Raw genomic sequence first — 16,530 nt, 5'->3', positions numbered from 1 at the left:
TAAGCTTAAAACCTAAAAATAGCCTAAAATTTAGGCCTCGTCTTATATGTCGGTTGTCCTATATGCCGACATATACGGTATATATTTCTAAGCCTTTCTTCGATCAGTTCTGAAGTTAGTTGATCTCTGGCACAGGCAAGCAGGTTTTTTCTCCAGGAAACTTGGGTTTTTCATCCTGTAAACTCAAGAAAGGCAACTGTAGAACCATCATTATTTCAGACAGGAACATATCCTATTAGAGTTAGGTACGACGAGATGGTAGCACTTGTTTGTACATCTCTTCATCTGTGGCCGCTTACAATTAGTGATAGTCATGGGCCAGCTATCTCCGATTAACTACCGGTGAAGATTAAACTACCCATTCAGTCTCCAAAACTAGATAGGGTTAAAAGGCCTAACCTACTCCTCCCTATAAGGGAATAAAAGGTATTAGCTGATATATATACACACACACACACACACACACACATTATGCATGTCATTCTAATTGTCTCTAATTACACTAACTGTTACTAAATATAGACTATACTGTAACTTTATTTGTACTTTATTTAGTCATACAATAAAAGTGCTCATTTTTCTTGTTTCTGCAATACAGTGTCTTTTGGGAATGGAACATTTTTCACAATATAGGAATATATTCATATTCCAGTCTTTGGAAAGAACAAACGTAATGAGTTAAAATTCATCTATCTATTCCTAAATGAATATGAATCCTCGTACAATAGGGAAAACAAATTAATTCAAACAAGCCGAATTTTCATCAAGTTTTCATTTCAGTTCACAATATATGCTAACCGAGTGGTTAGCGTATCCGCTCTCCAGGCAAAAGGTTGCAGGTTCGAATCCAGGCATGGGCATGGATGTTTGAAATTGTCTGTGGAAATGCTAGTGGTGGTGGTGGTAGATGCCGTTGGTATGGTTGCTTAGTTGGTGGATTGAGTGGTACAGACAGAGCTGTAGAGCAGAGGTGCCCTCCCTCGATGAGTCTTTGGACTCCCTGGAGGTGTCATGTAATAATAATAATAATTTTGGTTTTTGTTTCAGTTCACAATAATTTTGGTTTTGGCTCTTACTATTTTTGGTTTGGTTTTAGTACACTATTTTGGTTCAGTGTTGTGTGTTTTAACTGCCTCTATGATGTTTATTAATAGTGTTGTGCATTTTTAATAGTCTAAGCAAGTTGACATTCATAGAGTTTTATTCATTCTGTGTAGCTATAAAATGGATACATCTCCAAGAAAGTCAATGAGTGTGGTGTTGGTTTGAGTACTGTTAATGCAATTTTAAAGAGATTTGGGGAGACAGGTACCTTTTCTCCTGACAGAAAAGGAAAATGTGGGCGAAAATGGAAAACTACACTAACTCAAGATTGTTTAATGGTTACGAAATGCAAAATTAATCCAAGATTGTTTGCTCCAGATACATAGAGATACTTGGCAGCTAGTGGAATTAATGTTTCTGACATGACAGGCCATCAAAGATTGCTGGAAGCAGGGAGAACTGCCCAGAGACCAAAATAGAAACGACTGTTAATAAAAGTTGTGCAGAAAAAGAGGCTCCAGTGGGCAAAAGTGTAAAAAGATCAGACTTTTAAGAAGTGGAGAAAAGTCATATTCTCAGATGAGAACCATTTCTTAGTCCAAGGAGAGCAAGTACCCTATGCTCGCAAATCAGCAGCTGAGAACACTTCTCCCATCCACCTTCAACAAGCTCCTAAACAGCTAAAAATATGTTCTGGGGTTGGTTTACACATGATGATCCAAGATCATTTTTGCCTATTGACAGTATAATGAAAAGTGATCAATATATAAAAATATTGGAGAAAAGAGTGTTCCCACAGATCCAGAAAGACAAATAACTCATCTTCCAACAGGGTCTTGCTCTATGCTATACTTCAAAAAAAAAAGTGAAAAAAAGTTCCTCAAAATCACAACGTCCAGTTGCTTCAAGGGCCAGGTAACTCTCCTGACATTAACCCAATACAAAATTTGTGGGCCATAGTGAAAAAGAGACTTGGAAAATTAAACTGTGATACAAAGGATAACTTAATACAATCAATTAGAAAAGTATGGTTTTGAGATGCAGAAATAAGAAAAATGTGTTCTACATTAGTAGAGTTCATGCCTAAGCAAATTAATGAACTTATTAGGAATAGAGGAGCAGATATAAATTGCTAGGTAAAGTTGGATGGTAGAGCCTCTGCTACTAAAGGCTGATGCAAAAAGTTAAGCAAGTATGAGCGGGGTTAGTAGTTGGAAGGGGTACAATCTTTCAATGCTGTTGGCATACTCTCCCTTGATGAGTCTTTGGACGCCCTGGAGGTGTCACATAATAATAATAATAATTTTTGTACTTATTTTCTTGCAAAATTAAAATTTTTCTTTAAAATGTGAGTGTACAGATTAATTTATTCACTACTGTATGTATTATAAAAACTGGACTGTGTCTATTGACCTCAAAACAAAATATTAGCATACGCAAGATACCTATTATTGGTAAGACAGAAGAGCTACTGACAAAGCATGAATATAGGATTTAAAAAAAAAAAAAGTGGATAATTCCTCATATATCAAAAGCAAAATGACACATCACCGTGTTTTTACTATAATTCAGATTTAAGATAATATCAAGTTTTTTCAGTAGGTCAGAGAGAATACTTAACAAGGAATTGTTTTTAATTTCACCCATTATGTCAACATAGCTGGATGAGTGGAGAGCATCAGAGCTTTTGAACTTAGAAGTTGTGAATTTTAATGCTTACTAGCAGACAGTAGATACTTTTCACCCAAGTGCAGACCATTACAATATTCACTGTAGGCGGCATGCTTAGTCTCTAGAGAATGATCAGCTAATGTAGCAAGGGATAAACTTTTCTGGTCAAAGGGCCAGATTTTATGGTCAAAGATGGCCACAGACTACATAATTTTTATTTCTCCTAAAAACTAGTGGCATATGTGAATGTCAAAGTAGAACTGTTCTCAAATTTGAAATATTAGTGTTCATATAACAAATATTTAAAAAAGGAAAACTGCTAGGGAGAGTAGTTTTTTTGCAATGCTCAGCTTGACTTGGCCAAAAATAATAATATTATTATAATCATTACTATTATTATTGTATGGGCACCCCCATGGAGTCTTAAGACTCATTGTAGGAGACCCAAACTATCCATGTAATCTATCATACCTTTCCTTGAACCCATTAATAGGCAAAACACTCACAACTGACTGCAACCTTTCCATTCATTCGCCACTCTTCAAGTGAAAAATCCAATCCTCAAATCCCTACTAACCATACTCTTACTCAAATTCCATGAATGACCTCCTGTTCTGCCCCTCTAGTCAAAGTGCTGAAACATTTCCCCTGCACCAATCCTATAAAATTCTTCAAGTATCTTAAATGTTTCTATCACATCTCCTCTTTCTGCCTATCAATCAACTTCTGCAATCCACACACCCTCAATCTATCCTCATAAGGAATATTCCTTAGACCACTAATCATGTAAGCCACTCATCTCTGAATCTGCTTGACCACTTCTTCATCTCCAAGAAACTCAGGCGACCAGATCTGAGCACAATCCTCTAGATGTGGACATATCAAGGCCTTATAAAGAGGAATAATGACTTCCTTATCTCTACTTCCTAGTGTTCCTCAAATACCAAGTAATCTTATGAGCTATTAGCTATCTTAGCAATATGCCCTCTAAACTTCACTCTGTGTACCAACACCCTTAAACTTAGCTTCATCTATGTCCTAAAGTATAGTTCCATCAATGTGGTTCACAACTTATAAGAGATTTATCCCAAAATGCATAACATTACATTTCTCTACATTAATACTGACAGTCTATTTAAATCATCCTTCAAGTTTTCCACATTTGTCTTGATTAATTATGACTAACTAATTCTGCATCATCAGCAAACAACTGAATATTTTCTTTCAGGTTATTTCTTATATTATTTTATGTACAAGTTAAACAGTAGTGGTCTTAGCACTAAACCTTGCAGCACAGCACTAGTCATCAGCTTTAGCCTGGATTCTACTCCTTCATATATCACTTTGTGATATCTGTCTAGTGACCACCCTCTTATCCACATAACTAGTGTCATATCCATTCCTATTTGTTCTAATTTGTGAAACAGAGTTCCATTGTGATATTCTGTCACATGCCTTCAAATCCAGCAGAATCATCAAGTATCCATTTCCTTTATAAAACTCAGTTGTCACTCTTATAAAAAAAGTTAATAAATTACTAAGGCATGACTGATCCTTTACAAAGTCATGTTGTCCCTCACGGAGTATCAAATTCTTATCTGCCATTCTTGAATTAAAGTTTTGACCAATTTTTTAGTACTTTTACTACAAATCCTGAGATAGTGATTGCTCTATAATTTGCTACTGCAGTCTTAGAACCTAATTTATGAAAATGAATTCTTTTGAGCTCTTACACATCCCTTGGAACTTTATAAGAACTGAGACTAACATTAAGTCAGAGTACACTTCCACATTCTTGTTGCAAAAGGCAAGCTGATATCCCATCTAATCCCACCGCTATATTTACACCGAGATTCTGCAAATATCCTATGAACCTCCAATTCATTCACTTCTGTTCCCATATCAGTCTCTGCAACATACAGCATGTCACAGTATTAACCTCACTTGGATGATAGACCATTGCAAAGTGGTCACTCAGTAAATCAACCATTTTATCTGCTTCTGTCATCTCGTCACCATCAGAACTCAAGGGTATTCTTTCAGTCATTCTTCCTCTTATTTGCCATGTAATAAAAAACTTTTTGGGATTTCCTTTAGCCTGTATGGCTAGTTTCTTCTCATAATCTGATTTTGACTTTCTTACCATGCTGGTCACTTTTCTCCTTATAAACCCTCTGCAACAATTTCTTTTTTCTTTGCAGCTCATGCTTAATGGTACTATTCATCCATCTAATTCCTACCTGATTTATCCTCCGTACCTTAGGTATATAATTTAATACTGCTTCCTCTAAATACCCCTTAACTATTTTTTATGCACTACTAAATTATTTCTTTGCAGGGCTTTATGTCATGGCACAGCTTCAGGTTTTCTCCTAAGCTTTTGGCAACAGTGATCAGGTGGCACTGCCTTGGGAAATGGCTAAGTTTATGATTGTTCCATTCAGAAAAGCTTAAATGCTGAACTACAAAAGCAGGAAATGGAGACCACCTGAGGGGTATGCAGGGTTTTGTACAATGGTATCAGTTATTGGATAGGAAGAAGATAGGGAATTGTTTAAAATATACTTACTGATGCGATATTGGAATGTGTCTGCAGTAATCAAAAAATAAATAGAGACGGAGTAAAATGGATGTGTAATTTAATTAACAAGAGATTTGTAAGAAAAAGATAATGTGAAATATCTTGTGCATAAGGATCATGTCAGTTATGATAATTATAAGCAGCAGGCCAAAAAAAAGTCACACGTGTTGTATGAAAAGCCAAGTCCGAGTATGAAAAGAAACTGGCTCTGCAAGTTAAAGACAACTCAAAAGAATTCTATCGTTATGCTGCAAGTAAAAGAAAGCATGAATTTGAATGGATAACTCTAATGAATGCAGATGGTATGGTGGCACCTCCATACCATCTGCACTAATGCAGAAGCGATTGTTCAACTAATGAGCAGCAATTTTGCTAAAAGTTATCAACCTAGTATATGCAACGCATGAGGAAACTCATGTGTATAAGGAGGAAGTACAAGAGATATTGTACAAACTGAATAATAATTCTGTAATAGGAACTGATGGGATATCAGCATTGATGCTAAATGAGTGTTCAGCTGAACTAGCTATTCCTTTTTCCTTTCACCAACCAGGCTATATAATTTGAGTCTCAGAACAGGAAAGATTTCACAGGAGTGGAAAGAATATATGGTAATCCCCAGAACAAGGGGGGGGGGGGTTGCAAAGAATGTATACAACTATTCACATATTAGTATCTCTGGAGTGGTAGTGAAGATTTTGGAAAATTTGGTTAGGGCTCGCATTCAGAAATGGGTTGACAGAGAATCTCTAATTTGTAATGAACAGCATGGGTTTACTAAAGCAAGGTCATGTTTTAGCAACTTGCTCACAGTCTATTATAATGTTATCCCTGGGTTAGACAAGGGGAATGGATACATTATGATATTTTTTAATTTTGCTAAGGCTTTTGACAGAATACAGCATGAAGACTGTTGCATGAATTGGAGAATCTGGGATTGAATTTTAAACTATTGGCCTGGATAAGAGGATGGCTGACTGATAGATATCAAAAAGTCATATATATGGGTAGAGTGAATCTGTAAGATTCAAGATAACTATTGGTGTGCCTCAAGGGCAAGTCCATGGTCCATTGTTATTCAATCTGTACATTAATGCCATTGGGAAGGATTTGATGTAAGGCAAACAGCTATTGGCTGATGATGCAAAAATAAGTAGAGTAATCAGGAATGCTGCTGATATGCAGTACTTGCAGAATTATTTCAATAGGCTGGAATTGTGGGGATGAAAATGGCTGTCATTTCAATGTTATTAAATGTAAGGTCATGCACATTGGTGTGATTAGATATCCAATGTCATATTATATTGGTGGGATTGGGTTTGAAGAAACTGATGAGGCTAGGGATCTTAGATTTTTAGCAGCCAAGAAGTTGAAGTTCAAGGGTCATATAGCAAAAATTGTAAACACAACATAGAGAATAATGGCAATGATAAAACGAATCTTGACATGTAAAGATAAGGAAGTCATTTTGCCTCTTTACAAGGCCTTGATAAGACCTCATTTGAACTACTGTGCACAGGTCTGGTTTCCTGGTTCCCATTGTGATTCTGATAGTGGAGATAGTGCAAAGGAGAGTGTCAATCAAAAATGATATCAAGAATGTGGAATACAGATGAAGACAGATTGAGAATTTAGGATGCAAACACTAGCAAACAGGAGAAAGAGGGCTGATATGATTGAGACTTACAAACTTCTGAAAGGGTTATGCAGAATTTCAGCAGATGGAATATTTCATTTTATGAAGGGTGAGGAAAGAACCTATTCCATGGAAATTGAGAATGAATGCTGTCAAGAAGAGAGTTAGGGGTAGAATTTTTCTCTAACAGAGTAGTGTGCGAGTAGAACGAATTGCCTTTGGGTGTGTGTGTGTGTGTGTGTGTGTGTGCGAGTAGCATGAATGAATTCAAGAACAAGTATCACAGTTGATGTGAATAGTATGGCCTCCCTCAATGAGTTCCTGACTCACTGGAGGTCTCCCTTAATAATGATAATAACATACTGTCAATGCACATATACATAAATACACTTCTTTCTGGCAATTTTTATGTTTAAAAAAATCCAAGTATTGGGATTTCATGAACATCTACAGGTTGTCCACAGCTAATCTAATCTTTATCCATCTCATGTACTACTGGTTTAAACTTTATTTGTTAATTACAATCATGATTGAAATTAAAAACTAAACTATCCTATCATAAATACTGAAAATTAATGATGTCAAGAAATTTTATTCTTAGGTTAATCCTTTATCCAAGTGTAGGGAAACCTGAAGTATGCAAGTGAAGTATCTTCATGAGTGGGCAAGTTGTATATAGAGGCTAATGATTTCACATCCCTTTCTATGCATTATGGAAAAGGCCACTACCTAGACTGTGTTAGATCCTGAATGGAGAGCTTCACAAGTAAATTCTTTATTCAGGATTTAACATGACAACTACTACTAATTAAGGAGATATCTGCACATCAGCTAATAATTATGAAGTATTATTTTATGTTATGTAATAATGTGTAGTCCATGTGTGCCATATAGTGAGAGTTATTGTTAGGTTATTTGTAATTCCCAAGTAAGCTGTCTAGTACATTGCAAAATTCTGAGAAAAATTATAAGTAGTAATCCAGAATAATCGCATATAATCTGTACGAGTCGAGCGTAGCGATGGAGGCTATACCTACGCGGAAAAATGACGTCAGAGCGGCTACCTAGAATAATGTAACCTGACAGGTTAGGGAGAGTGTAGGATCACCCAAGGGGCATGAACGATGGGGTTCGTGGGTGAAAACCACATTGAATAGAGGGCACCCGAATAGGGCGAATAAAAGACGAAGCATGCCGTTTTAGGAGGCCTTTTGACCTTTTGATCTTCGGGTGCCGGATTCGAATTTTAGGGGGAGTTGGTCGGAGGATTCGTGAGAGAGCTGTGGGCCGACTACGGTAATGACGGACGGCAGGTTCTTTTCTTGAGAATGCTTGAAGATTTTCAAGCAGAGCTGATCGCGATATGACGGCCTATGTGGAATTGAGCCTTAGCAGAATGTCCCATTGGAGAAAGTTTCCTGCAGAGCGGTAGACAGCACGCAACAGTCGGAAATGATTAGAAGAAAAAGCGTAGTACATCGCCAGGCGCAAAGACGGCCGAAGAATATGCAGTAAGGTAATCCAGACCTACATGAGATGGCGACATGAAATTTGAAAAGATCCAGTAATGTAAAAGTTTTCGTTCTATGTTAAGATTCGTTTAGAAAAACAAGAAATTTGTGTACATTGTAACTAAAGGACACTAGTAGAGAACTTTTAGTGAGAATTTGACTGAATTAATTAAGCCCTTGTGGAACAAAGAAGAGTTGTTAATAGGCAGTAATTTGTGAATGGCTAGACTTGCTTAAATGAAATTTAGAATTAAGATAATTATTGATAGAGTATTAATGAAAGTGTTCAATGCGTAGTCTGTGAATAACTTGTGAAAGGAATTATATAGTAGTAGTATTATGCTTAAACCTAATCTTATCCTTTCATAATTGAAGGATTTAACTTGCTCTGATTCATTGTGATTTAGTATAACCCTTAACTTAGAGTGAATTTTGATCCACTGAGTATTTTAACTTACATAGCTGTAAATGTTTTATGTTTTTCCAATAAACATGTTTTGTACCTTATACCTGAGTTTATGCCTGATTACGAATTCAAACCACCACTTATGAAATAGAACCTTTTTGGCGGGAAGGAATTTAGATATAATTGCTTAAGTGAGATTCGGTCTACGACTGCTAACTGAATCTGCACAGCGCTGGCGTGGGATAAAATAACTGTGTGTATCCCTTTAGAATTTAGAAATATTTCTCTGAACAAGAGTCTCTTCTGTTATAGGATATTGGCTGGCGCAGCAAAATATAAATTTTGCCAATATCTGAAGAGATGATAGATCTAAATTAATATCTTAAGGGCACGACAGTAGAATAGAAGGAGAGTTATTATAGAGGTAGAACAAGATATAATATAGAGAAAGCAGCGACATAACAATAGAATAGCCGGTAGGATTTTGATTGTAAAAGGTTTTAAGTAAGCAAAAGGATAGATTCAAGAAACAGTAAATTAAAATATAAGATCAAACTGATGATTTAACAAAAGACTTTACGATATAACAACTGGTTTCAACTTTACACTAAAGTATACTTTCGACTAAAGTATGTTAAAATGTGGGGATACTTCTCCAAAAACTCTGAGTGATCTACAAGATCACTCTAAATCTCACTGAGTGACCCTGAAGGATCAGTACTAAACTCAAAACTCGGCAGTTGCTCTGCTTGGTGACAGGCAAATGCTTGTCTCCCAGCAGAGCCTCTCTACTCCCCAGAAAGCAAGCAAACCCAAAGATGAACATTATTAAACAAAGGATTTTGCTTACACTTGAATAAAGGATTATCCAAGTGTAAGCGAAGTCTATATACAAGTAGTTGAGTCATGATGATACTTCATATGCCAACTTTGTTTGCTTACATTTGGACAAAGGATTAAACCAAGAATATAATTTCTTGGCATCTTTAATTTAAATCTAAATGAAAAAACTTTCATCTTCTATCTCTGATCCAGAGTATTTTAATAATAAACTGATACACTTTGTCACTACTTGAATACGTGAAATATATAGTTCCTTCAATGTTGTTATGTTATTTCTTGTGGTTCAGAAACAGACAGATAAGTTAGGAATTTGCCTAATGAACAGTTTTCCGTAGGGCCCATACTACAGCTCAACAAGTGCGGCAGCCGGTAGAAATCATCACTAAAGGTTTCAACTGGAAACTCAATACAACTACCATCGACGGTTTCGACCAGACGCAGGATCTCTTCTGGCACCTCTCCTGTTTTCAATCTATGTAGCAGACATCCCTCTGAACCCAAGAACAACATTCACTGCATTATATGCAGATGATACTGCACTGATGGCAAGATCACTAACCCCAAAACTGGCAACTAAAAGACTACAAACTAGCATACACACTTTAGAAAAGTGGATGGCAGACTGGAGGATCCAAGTTAACCCCCAGAAAAGCTCAGCTATATTGTTTACTAGAAAGAAAAACCATACCATGGAGGATATTTATTTATTGGGAGTAAAGATTCCATGGCAGACTGAAGTTAAATATCTTGAGTGATTCTTGATAGTAAACTCCTATTCAGCAAACACATTAGTTACATTACCTCAAAGACATCCAACATCTTAGCACAGCTCTACCCTATGATCAACAGACAAAGTAAACTGGACACGCAAACAAAATTAACAATTTACAAAATGGTAATTCGACTGGTTATCATTTACACATCCCCAGCTTGGAGCCACACTGCTAATTCAAACATTCTAAAACTTCAGAGATTACAGAATAAGTGCCTGAGGATGATTCTGGATGTCCCTTGGTTCATAAGAAACACCCAGATCCATAGAGAAGTTAATATCCTTTATATCTCTTCCTTTCTCATAAATCTAGCTGAGAAGTTCTATACCAAGACAAGTAACCATCCAAACCCATTAATCAAGGAAGCCTCATAATATAATGAAGAAGAAATCAACAAATATAAAAGACCAAAATCTATTTTAAGTTCAGCTGAACACAACTAACTTCACTGCCCTCAATGGGCAAGCATATAGCTCATAAACACTCCATTCAAAGTTCTTCCATTACAAGAGAAAGGGGAATATGAAAAGCAATTTTGCTTCACCCATCTAGCCAGAAATGTTAATGTGTTAATGTTTTTTTTTTGGTTGTTAGGATCAATGGCGTTCTGCATTTTGTGAAATATCAAGGTAAGACATTGTTTAGATGCAATTTAATTGCTATTGCTTTCTTTAGCCTACGCTTGATATTGCTGGCAGTCCTTTGCGGCTGCAGGATATTCTAAAAAAAAAAAAAATTTTTTTGCTGGCATGTCTTCAGACCTGCGGGATTTTTATTAACGCTCATACACAGTTAAAACGACATGACATGAGCGTACCTGACCTAAAAATATTCACTAATTTGCTCGATAAAGAGCCAGCTCTTGTACTTATTGATAAATTCCAAAAGAAGTTCAAGCTGACAACATGGCCTACTAGCATGATTGAACCCGACATCATTATCGAGTCACCCAATAAAAAACGAGCACTCACTTTTATTAAAAAGCTTCTCAAAAAGTTTGAACGGGATTGGCCCGGCTACCTAAATTTATATTCCTCACCTGACGTCAATGTTGAGGAAAATGAAGACTCTCCTCAAATGGAGGAAAAACTCAATCTAGTTGTCTTTACCTCTAATCCTTCTGATCAAGGAGAAATCCATGCTCGTAAGAAGAGAAAAACTCTCGCTGCTGAGCCAACAAATGATGTTGGTATGGACGAGGATGTTCCCATTTCAGATCCCTCTGCTTCCCCCAATGAAAAGGTGCCACCAATTATCCTAAGGGAAAAGCAGAGATGGACAACACTAAGAACCATCATGGCTAACTTACAAATAAGTTATAGATCTGCTAAAAATGTAGACGAAGGTATAAAAATTCAGCCCACCACAGTGGCTGATTATAGAAATCTTACAAAGGAGCGGGACGCAAGAGGAACACAATATCACACATTTTCACTTGCCTCCGAAAAAAATCTGAAAGTAGTCCTATGAGGAGTCTCCGAGGATATTGACATGGATGATATAGTTACTGACCTCAACTTACAGGATCTACCTCCCATAAAGGTCACTAAAATGTTTAGATCAAATAAGACACCTATGCCTTTAGTTTTAGTAGAAATTCATAACATTTACAAAGACATCTATAATTTAAAATCAATCTGTGGACTCAAAATCACCCCAGAACCATTGAGAAAGAAAGCATCTTCTGGGCAGTGCCACCGATGCCAAAAATTTGGCCATGCCCAAAAGCTATGCAAAGCTCAGTTCAGATGCCTAAAATGTGGCGAGAATCACCCCACAAACACCTGCGCCAAGCCAAAATCCACCCCGGCTAAGTGCGCTACATGTGGAGGTCTTCACCCTGCTAATTTTAGAGGGTGTATACATCACCCCAAAAACAGATGGAATCATCCAAATCATCAATCTACCTCGTCATCTAATGCGAGAGTTCCTGAAGCTCAGGCTCCTCAGTTCTCCAAGAGTGAGATCATGACAACAGGTGCTCGTCCATCATTAACTGAGCTCCTTAAGAAAACGAATCTTCAACATCAAGCGAGAACATATGCTGATGTGGTCCACTCCAAACAGATAGTACAAACGCAGAACCTGAATAATTCACATTCAAATCTATCAGCTATTATCACCTCTTCTCTTGCAAACATGCTGCAGGATTTCAGCAACTCAAATCCATCCTTAAGTGTCACAAAAAGATTCTTACCACAAACCCAATCCATATTATCTGCAGTCTCTGATGCATAGGAAAAAAATCGTTCCAAACTCTCTTAGGATTATTGCTTGGAATGCCAACGGTATAAAAAATAAACTGTTAGAAATCCAGGAATTTAATAATAGATACAACCCAGATATATTGCTGATTAATGAAACTCACCTGAGGCCTGCTGACACCTTGAAAATCAGAGGGTATCAGATTTACAGAAACTACAGACTTGGGTATAGAGGTGGAGGTACAGCCACCCTTATCAAAAACTATATCAATCATCATTCAATAACCAACCTTACTATCACCAACCTCGAAATCACAGGAATTAATGTCCTCACAAACTCAATTGGAAACCTTAAAATTTTTTCTGCATACAACCCTCCATTAATGACATTATTGACCTCAGATCTGAATGCCATCCTTGGAGTAAAAGGACCGGTCGTCATCGCTGGAGATTTCAATGCAAAACATCCTGCTTGGAACAGTAAATCTACCAAAATGGTCGCATCCTTTCTAGCTACACAGGATCAAACTATGCTGTTGTGGCTGGACCTACTGAACCAACTCATCTCAGTACGTCTGGCACTGCTGACATCCTGGATATAGCTATCCTGCAAGACATTAAACTACAGTACAGCCTTATATCACTAAACGAGCTGTCATCAGATCACAACCCAATTCTACTGCAATTGGGAGAACAAGAATGTCTGTCTCCTCCCTCTCATTCAGGCATATCATGGGAGAGCTTGTCTTAAGCACTTAGGGATCAAACTGGATCCAGCCCTCATATATGCACACCAGAAGATGTGGAATCTGCAGTGACTAGCTTCACCCAACAGATTAAGTCCACTATAATGGTTGCAACCTTCCAGAAACCTGTTCCCAAGCCTGATCGTTTGCCTGAGGACATTTTGGACCTGATCAGAGAGAAGAGCAGAGCTAGGAAGAGATTTCATAACACTCGCGCTCCTCAGGACAAGACAGTGCTTAATAGATTGAATGGAGCAGTAAGAGATGCACTTAAAACTCACAGAAACCAAGTTTGGGATAAAAAGTTAGCGTCTACCTCACCTATTGATCACTATCTGGGGACTACTGAAAAACATCAAAAATAAAAAAAAGATCCCTTCCCCCCATAATCTCAAAACAGGGCCTAGTCCAAACAGATGCAGATAAGGCAGAAGCCATACTAAAAAATCTTGAGGATCACTGCAAACCTTCTTATAACAACTTAGATTTCAAATCATCTGTACAAAATCCACAGACAGGTTAGGCATGTATTAAACCTCCCAGATACCAGTGCTGACCATATTGCACCTGCATCACCTGTTGAATTATATGATATTATTAAAAAACTTAAGAACAATAAAGCTCCTGACAGCATCTCAAACAGGGTGATCAAGCTGCTGCCTCGAAAAGCTATAGTGCACCTGACCAGTATAATAAATGCAATCTTAAGACTTCACTATTTTCCTTCCACCTGGAAACTGGCTGATGTGATTCCTATACATAAGCCAGGCAAAGACCCACACTTACTGCAGAATTATCGTCCAATCAGTCTCATCTCCAATCTGGGTAAGGTTGCAGAGAAGGTCATCCTCTCACGACTCCAAACCTCAGTAAATGACCTAAACATCCTCCCTAAAGAATAGTTTGGTTTTTGGCAACATCATAGTACTACCCAGCAAATCCACAGAATTGTCGAATACATCACCACCAGTTACAACTGGCACCAGTGCACAGGAGCTGTTTTCCTAGACCTATCCAAAGCATTTGAAAAAATCTGGCATTTTGGACTCCTGCACAAACTTATCTGAGCCGGTACCACACTAAAAATGGTTCATCTAATCCATTCATATCTTCAGAATAGATCAATGCAAGTTAAAATCAACGGTTCTACATCGTCCAGCACCATATCTTTGCTGGAGTGCCGCAGGGATCTCTACTGGCTCCATTGCTGTTTTCTGTATACATGTCAGACATCCCACACAATCCAATGACTTCCATTTTGGCCCTATATGCGGACGATACGGCAATACTAACCAGATCTCTCAGACCCCATTTCATTACCAGAACGCTTCAAGAAAACCTTCTAAAGCTGGAGGGTTGGTTCTCCAAGTGGAAATTGGAAGTCAACCCCCTGAAAAGCTCAGCCTTTTCTCAAAAAGGCCAATGTCTCCTGCAGGAGATGTGTTACTATTCAATACTAAAATTCCCTGCAGACAGAAACAAATTACCTGGGTGTGATTCTCGGCAAAAAGCTATCTTTCAACCAACACATCAAATCTGTGTGCGCAAAAGCATCTAAAGCCATAGCTCAGATCTATTCACTAATTAATAGAAATAGCAAGCTCAGCAACAGAATCAAATTGCAACTATACCATGATGATTCGTCCTATAATCACCTATGCCTCTCCGGCTTGGAGTCACACCTCTAATGCTAACATTATCAAAATACAGCGAGTGCAGAACAAGTGCTTGAGAATGATTCTGAAAGCCCCGTGGTATGTTAGAAACAATCAACTCTACAGAGACACAAATATTCCCTATATTCTCTCTTTTCTACAATCCTTAGCATCCAAGTTTTTCCTAAAGATGTCCACACATCCCAACGATTTGGTTTAACAAGCTGCAGCATACGAGCCAAACGGACATATTCAAATATAGAAGACCAAAAGCTATATTAGCCTCCTATAATGATGCATAATCTCCATGCCCATTCAGGGCGAGCAAACTGCTCGTAAATTTTACCCTCACTGTAATCACAACAGATAGCAGGGAATATGAAAAGCATTTTGCTTCACCCCTAAAGACATAAATGTCAATTGTCAATTTCTTGTGGGTCTGGTTACGTTGATGGCAACGTTTGTACTTTGGGACCTGCTTTCTAGGGAGAAGCGAGGCTCTGCTTGGTGGCACAATTGTTCCTCACCTGACCTCAGTACTCTTGACCTGAATTATTCCTGTCCTGGAATGATTCAGGTCAAGAGTAATGAGTTTAGTAGCGTTCTTTTAGGATCATTCAGTAAGATTTAGAGTGGTCTTCAGATCATTCAGTGAGATTTAGAGTGGTCTTCAGATCATTCAGTGAGATTTAGAGTGGTCTTCAGATCATTCAGAGTTATAGGAGAGGTATCCCCACACTTTAACATACCTCAATAAAGGTTGAAAACTAGTCTTGGTAGTGGCCCATCTCATAACGCATAGTATTATGTATGTCTGAAAGGGGAGTGTGCTTTGCATTATGGGATACTAGGGCAAGTAATGTGAAGTAATCAGCCTCTATATATAAGTAGTTCAGTCATGAAGATTTTTCTTGCGCAAACTTCATTGGTTTGCACCTGCATAAAGGATTACACTACGAATATAATTTCTTGGCATCTTCAAAGCAGAGAAAAGTATGCACGTACAATATTTTTACAACTAGCTATTTGCATAATGACAGCAGCTAACATCACATCTTTTATCTAATAATTCCTTCACTAGCTATTTTCATAACGAGAATAGTTCACTTACTACAAGTTATCCTTAATCCTTTCAGCTGCTGTGAGTTTAACTTTTCCTGTTTTATGTGAATCCCACCTATGAAATGCTGTAAACCTAATATGGTATTTTTTCAAACCAGATTAGGTATCTAATAAGTATAGTAGTAGTAGTCTCACAATAGATGATGAAAACTGCATACTACCTAAAGACATTCATAAGTATCCATGCTTGAGTGGAATTTCAAATTTACAGCTTGTTTGTCAAACAAGCTGTTTGACAAATAAAAGAAGGCTGTTAAATTTGGTGACAAGCGGACACATCTGATATGTTAGATATGCTAGCACACCTAAATGTTCTCATTATGCAATTAGTAGTAAAG

The 16,530-nt window shown here is 37.5% G+C and overlaps 1 protein-coding gene across 4 annotated transcripts in view; it reads right to left on the bottom strand.

Annotated features, from left to right (window-relative positions):
• The window catches only part of Rbcn-3A (rabconnectin-3 alpha), a 984,230-nt gene that overhangs the window by 932,508 nt on the left and 35,192 nt on the right, over positions 1 to 16,530 (bottom strand). The window lies entirely within an intron of this gene.

Source organism: Typopeltis vanoorti, chromosome 16, assembly GCF_054136105.1.
Source record: "Typopeltis vanoorti isolate ZY-2024b chromosome 16, IOZ_Tvanoo_1.0, whole genome shotgun sequence".
Taxonomy (NCBI): Eukaryota; Metazoa; Arthropoda; class Arachnida; order Uropygi; family Thelyphonidae; genus Typopeltis; species Typopeltis vanoorti.
The sequence above is the reverse complement of the archived record's forward strand: the minus strand, read 5'-3'. Positions and strand labels throughout refer to the sequence as shown.